The following is a 6,961-nucleotide window of genomic DNA, read 5'->3' on the forward strand; positions in this document are numbered from 1 at the left end:
AAGTATGGATTCACTGTACATTCACTGCACATTATGCACAGTTTTGAATAATCCTCTTTTCCAAGTCTTGGAGTTAAACTGCACTTCAAATGGACCCTTCCAGCATACAATTCACCGTACAATTAAAAACTACTTAAAGTTCATTGATGCTGTATAAAAACTCTCACCATTGCTCTATTCAGCTCGCGCACCACCTTATGGCAGGCTGCGCAACCCCAGGGGTGCACGGACCACAGTTTGGAAAACCCTGGCCTAGCCTACATTTAGGCTACTAGTGTGGATTTCTATGATGACCAGCCGAAATAATCAGCCCATTGCCAATGTGCATAACAATCCTCGCCGTGTGGAGCCAGTCATCTCAACCAGACCTTATGGCAATGGGCAACTTCAGAGAAGCTACAGAGCATTGTCAGGAACAGCGGCTGTGGCGTTCGTAGCTGGGGGTTCGACACTTCGTCACCTGCGGACTTGAAGCAACCTCTCCAGGCCATCATAGTAGCCTACACCCCCTTCCCGCAAACACAGGGAGTCACGTTTCATTCTTATTACCTGCTCCCGTCTTAATGTAACGTTTCGTTTCCCACTATCTGCATTCTTTTAGCGGCTTATTTAGGGTCTCTCGTTCCGATGTGTGGTCATTAGCCAGCCATCACCAAAGCCCTGAAGGGAGCCAGCCGAAGGAGTTTCTGTGGCGCTGCAGCGACGACTTCCACATTTAGTCAGTTTTTTTTTCACGATTTCAATGACCTTACTTTTTTATAATGTGTATAAACGTATTTCAGTTCAAACCATAACCAAATATAGGCTAGGCTATTATATTAATAGGCCCTTGTAGTAGGCCAAACGCCAAGTCACCACTTCTCAAAACTGATAATCATACTTAGACTACCCAGTGACGTGATTGTGCCCACACATGCATCTGATACCTTCTGGTTATATCAGCCAATGACCAGCCTAATGTTTAGCCTAATATATTACATATCATTGACATCGTAGTATACTATGAATTCATGTTGTCTTTGCCACCCCAAGTAAAGTCATTACATGATCATGTGTGCTCATGATTACTACAATATTCATTCACGTTTTCTTGGCCACCTTAAGTAAAGCCATGACATTATGATAGGTTAACACACTTGTTTTCAGTATAGTAATCATGTGTTAACTTAACACATGATTACTATACTGAAAACAAGTGTGTAATCAACCATTTCTATACAGTCAACTAATCAATCATTAACAACCTTCCCAATCATTAACTCCCCCGCCAAGTGAAGTCACAGCATTATAACACACTCATTACATAGGCCTATTTTGATGTAGTGTATTTTCTGAACTTTTAAATACAATCAAAGCACCAGACAGAGAGCAATAACTTTTTATTATTATGAAAGCAAGTCATAGGCCTTCACATATTGTAACACACACACACACACACACACACACACACACAATAAGTGTGGCAGTAACCCCTCTCAAGGTGCTGTGTATGGGCCCCACTGTTTGGATCAACAAACCATCTTGAATGGTTAACAGTGAAGTGAGTGTAGCCAATGGCAGCTAATGCGCCTCTGTATGCTCGCCACTCATCACTGATCAGGGTGGCTCCTGGACGCACATGCTTGACCACAATTGGGATAAGATTCTCCCGTCCTCTTCTCCTCACCAGCCACAGGATGGGACACCTCCGCTCGTTTCTTATCCCTAAAATGCCAAAGACCTATTTTTTTCTTCTTCGCCATGTAGCAGAGGCCCTTCCGCGGTGATACTGTAAAATATACAAACAAAATACAGATATTTTACAGACAGCTCCCGCTAGCCCCCCGCTATATGGAGGTGGTCAGGCTGGTGAGAAAGGGTTTAAGCAAGACGGCGGCGTACGAAAAAATTCCGATCGACAGAAATACCATCTGCAACCAAGCCCCTATTGCGGAGCTTGCAACGGTCAGCCCTGATGATTACATGGAAATTAGGGAGACATATCTTCCTGGTGATAGTTTATTTAACTTCACCAAGGACTGTGCCACACAGTGTGAATCAGGTGGGCACATGCAGGAGATACAGCAACTGAAAAGAAAGGGGGACCTGCTAGATATTTCAAAAAGATGAAAAAAAAAAGGTAAGCAGGCAGTCCTTGTTCAGGTTCTAAAAATCGTTGTTAATCATTAAGCTGTTCAATTTTCTGCATGTGCCCACCTGAAGGCGAGCTCCGCAATAGGGTGCAAGTGTTCGCAAGTTCTCTCCTTCTGTCTGTCTGTGCTTGTCCTTCTTCCTCTTCTCTCTCTTTTTCCTGTCTCTCTTGTTCCTCTTCTTTCTCTTCCTCTCTGGCTCCGAGTCACTTGAAGAGGAGGTGGAGGAGCTGGAGGTGGAGGAATCGGAGGGTCGAGCTTGTTGGGCAGCTGCTGCGCTGGTGGCGGTTGCAGCCGCTCCCTCCATAGCGGTGGCCTTAAGTTTTAAAGCTGCAAAAAGAGAGGAGCTACTAAATACACAATCCTGAGACATGACCTGACAGCTGATACAGTCGTCAATTCCAATCTCATTTTTTGTCAATTACAGACAGAACATGACACAATACTTTCAATAGCTTTGATATAGCCCCCAACGCAATGTTGCGTAAAATAGGGCGATATTGCCCCCGCCTGCGTTTCTCATCTCCAATTGGCCAATCAGAACTGAGCCATATGGGAGCTGCTGTGGCCAACTGGAGACGAGAAACGCTATACTATACTGTTAAACTAGATAATGAAAACACAGACCAAAATGAAATGCACATTCATGCATGTAAATACTCCATATATGTGAAAAATGGTGGACTGTTCCTTTAACATTAACACTCAACACTTACATATTAACAATTCAGGGAAGCTGAAGAAGGTGGTGTTTGTTTAAATGTGGCTGCCTTCAATATAGGTCTAAAGTGAAGGGGAAAATCCTGGTTTGTGTTCATAGTACGGCCCTTGGAGAACTTTTACGGCCCCTCGGATGAATTTGAATTGGCCCTTCGAATGAGAAAGGTTCCCCACCACTGACGTAGGCTATAGGTTAAGCTTACCCTCTTTCACTCTTCTGTGGTGAGACTGTGCCCATTTTGGGTTGACCTCCACACGCGTCTGTAGCACAGCACACAGGATTGCAGGACACAGCATCCTGCAGGACACTACAAAAAAAAACAAAAAAACAAACAAGGGGAATGAATAAATTACCTGACCAGTTATTAAACAAATGAAAATTGATGTGCCAGAGCTGTGGTAAAAGTAACCTTGGGTCCAAATCATCTAGGCCTAGGGTGTGTGTGTGTGGTAAATCCAGTGTTCACATTATTCAGATATGAGAATTAATTCATTCATTCATTTTAACTGACATTAGTACATACCCATATCAGTGCCATTTCACCCTGCCAAGACACTGGACCTGGGTCTATTGGAGCTCTCTACTCAGGGTGTCCTCATTATACTGCAGCAGGCACTGTTGTTTCTATAGTTCCTAGAAGCGAGACAAATAATACTTAACCATGCACCTCATATTGACATAGCAAATATGTCAATAAGCAAGACCTATTGAGCCCAACAGGGATAATCTTACACTATATCAGTTTTCTGTGGTCTCTTGTAAGATTGGCCCATCACCATTCTGCAGGACACTACCGTCTCCCTGCCAGGATCTGTAGGATGTAAGAAAATAAATCAAAACATAGCAATGCACAGCATTGATTACTTATCTATAAAGTAGCACAAGTCATATTGACAATGTAGGCCAGGGGTGGGGAACCTATGTCTCTAGGGCCGTTTGCGACCCTTGAGGCAGTTTTATCTGGCCCCCCGATATAATTTTAATGCTATTCAGCTTCACATGAAATATGACATATTTTGTAATGGAATCTTAGAAAATACATTTGCAATACAATTAAGTTATATTCAGGGAACCTGAAGAAGGTGGTGTTTGTTTAAATGTGGCTGCCTTCAATATAGGCCTAAAGTGAAAGGGAAAATCCTGGTTTGTGTTCATAGTACGGCCCTTGGAGGACTTTTACGGCCCCTCGGATGAATTTGAAGCGGCCCTTCGAATGAGAAACGTTCCCCGACCCTGACGTAGGCTATAGGTTAAGCTTACCCTCTTTCACTCTTCTGCGGTGAGACTGTGCCCATTTTGGGTTGACCTCCACATGCGTCTGTAGCACAGTACACAGGATTGCAGGACACAGCATCCTGCAGGACACTTCAAAAACAAGGATAACGAATAAATGACCTGTCCAGTTCTATAAAAAAGAATACCCTGAAAAAGAACACCCTGTTTCTACAGCTCCTAGAAGCGAGACAAATAAATTAAATACTTTGCCATGCACCTCATATTGACATGTATCAATGAGCAAGTCATATTGGTCACAAAGAAGTTAATCTTACATTCTTTCAGTCTTCTATGGCGAGTTAGGCCTTCAGGTGACTCGTCTTCGCCATATTATGAGACAGCAGCCTGTGAAAACATGGTAAATAGAATAACCCATTAACCTTGGGTCCTAATATAATACATGGACATAAACTAGCCTACATTATTTAGACAAGGTCAGTAGACCTCCACGTGAAACAATAAGAAAAAGTGACCATACATAATTTCAATTTCTTGAAGAGGCCATCTACACATATTTGTGCAACAAGTGCTGTTTTGAGGACCCATACTTTTTAAGGACAGGTTGCCTACTGTTTGCAAATGGCAGGGTATTTCACATTGATTTCGGGGTGGCGTGCTCAACTTGACCACTCTGGTCGACATTGAGCTCGCGCTGATACATTGGGCTCGCGTTACTGAGAACGATTCCCTGATTGACGCTCCCAACGCAGGACGCTCCCCTGTCGGCTCGCTCCCACTAGCCAGACTATCGGTCCCACCGCCATATAACGGAGCTAGTTATCTTTTTGATGTTAGTTTTTTTGTTTCTAACCCTAACCCTAACCTTGACCCTAAACCTAACCCTAAATTGCTTGTATGTGGCAGTGTATGATAATACGTGAAATATAATCGGGTGGGACTACACGTCCGGGAGTGATAGAAACACCTGGGACTGCACGTCCGGGAGCGATCTCAGTTGGGAGTGTCCATCTACCACCGTTTCAAAGTAGCATGGAACTAAATTATATCCCACCTTTGACTTGATTTTACGCCGGTGGGTCTTGGAACCCCTGTGTGACTGCCTAGGTTTCAGGATAGAGAAAGTAAAACAAAAATCATTGAGTAAAATCGATGGGGGACAAAAACGTCGCTACTTGAGGAAAAATAGCATTACTACAGGGATGTTAGCTACTCGATACATAGTAGTGACGCTACGACCAAGCTACTAGAGAATGTAATTAAATTAGTCGCTTCGCTACTGCCCAGCACTGAAAACCAACATACCCAGACGGCACACCAGTCTTTCCAACGTCGCCTATGCATTTTTGCCGCTGTAAAATACATTGGCAAGGCGTCTAAGCGTTAGTTCATCAGCGAATTACCGGGCAGACGTGAAAAATGAGCAGTGCCCAGAATCTAGTTGATGAGCTAACGCAATAGCATGCTAACGGTAGCCTTTGTCTATCTTTAGGCAGGGGAAAGGCAACTGAGAACGAGCAATGTCAAACAATTTACCATCAACAAGTATACTTAACATATTCACACCGTTTCACCACAGCATTTTGTCATTACGATGCTCGCAAGTCATCAGAATTTACTAGCGTACAGCAGCAACTAGTGTAGTCACATTGAGGGGACTTGAGCTACCAGCTATGTAAAACGGCTGTGCCATAACTTAGCAATGGCGGATCTGTGTTCAGAGGAGCTATTCAATCGCTCTTGAGTACTGAAACTTTAAACCACAGTTGAGTAAAATGTACTTACATGCAGGGCTCTGAATTAACTTTTTTCATCACCAGCCAAAATGGCTAGTAGATGTTAATTTTGATAGCCAAACAGAAACTCACTAATGAGTCAAACTGGCTAGGTTGGTATTTTCTACCAGCCAAACTTAAATTTCACCAGCATTTGGCTGGTTGGCTGGTGCTAATTTAGAGCCCTGCTTACATGTATATGACGCCCATTTTCCGTTGGCATGTGAGGAACTTTCCCCCCATATCGCCAAGAAACTTGTAAACCACACAGACAACGCGTGGTTCTGTTCAATCAGGAAGGTGATGTTGACCGCGGCTGATGGCTTCTTTGTGGCTTGTGTGTGGAATTCGCATTGTGCCAATTAGTTTTACTGCCACCTAAAGGCTCGGTGTAGAACTAATTTAACCAGAGACGGTCTATTTTCAACTAACTTGAACAATCCTTGCTTTAGTTCAGAATACCATTTTAAAAAAAAAAACAGAGTGGCCAAGCACATTGATGTTTTTCCTCAAAAGAAAGGTTTAGTCCAGGGGTGGGGAACCTTTTTCATTCGAGGGGCCACTTCAAATTCCTACCATGGTCATAAAATCCTCCGGGGGCCGTACTATGAACACAAATCAGGATTTCCCCATAAAATTTAGGCCTATATAGACACCTTTAGGCCTATATAGACATATAGACATCTTTAAAGGTAGACACCTTTAAAACAGTCCCCACCTTTCCTAGGTCCCCTGAATATAACTTAATTGCATTGGAAATGTAATTGCTAAGATTCCTTTAGGCCTGCAAAATATGTCATAGGCCTATTTCATGTGAAGTTGCAAAACATTATAATGATATCAGGGGCCGGATAAAACCGCCTCAAGGGCCCTCGAGACATAGGTTCCCTACCCCTGGTTTAATGGTTAGTGATTCTGAAAAACACCACCACTGGGCAGCGTGAAAAAACATACACACACACACACACACACATTTTAGTAAAAGCCCAAAAAATGCCCTAGGGCCCCCAACAATCCCGTTGCCTAGGGACTCCAAAATCCTAGAAACAGGCCTGCCGACCCCCCACTCCCACCCCACCCCACTTGAAATTGACTGGGGCAGC

At 43.5% G+C, this 6,961-nt stretch overlaps 1 long non-coding RNA gene across 4 annotated transcripts; it reads right to left on the reverse strand.

Moving 5' to 3' along the window:
* Positions 1-1,333: 1,333 nt before the first annotated feature.
* Positions 1,334-6,075, reverse strand: LOC134453447 (uncharacterized). Of its 4 annotated transcripts, none has more exons than XR_010035611.1 (8): positions 6,052-6,075; positions 5,138-5,186; positions 4,401-4,470; positions 4,111-4,215; positions 3,583-3,661; positions 3,374-3,483; positions 3,053-3,157; positions 1,334-2,459 (listed from the first exon to the last, which is right to left on the reverse strand). It is a non-coding gene; the product is annotated as an uncharacterized LOC134453447 (long non-coding RNA). The 4 variants fall into 4 exon arrangements; XR_010035612.1 differs by lacking the exon at positions 6,052-6,075 and having other exon boundaries at positions 1,340-1,768; positions 2,197-2,459; positions 5,138-5,487; XR_010035613.1 differs by lacking the exon at positions 5,138-5,186 and having other exon boundaries at positions 1,335-2,459; positions 6,052-6,074.
* Between the last annotated feature and the right edge of the window lie 886 nt (positions 6,076-6,961).

The sequence above is a fragment of the Engraulis encrasicolus genome, chromosome 1 (genome assembly GCF_034702125.1).
Source record: "Engraulis encrasicolus isolate BLACKSEA-1 chromosome 1, IST_EnEncr_1.0, whole genome shotgun sequence".
Lineage (NCBI taxonomy): Eukaryota > Metazoa > Chordata > Actinopteri > Clupeiformes > Engraulidae > Engraulis > Engraulis encrasicolus.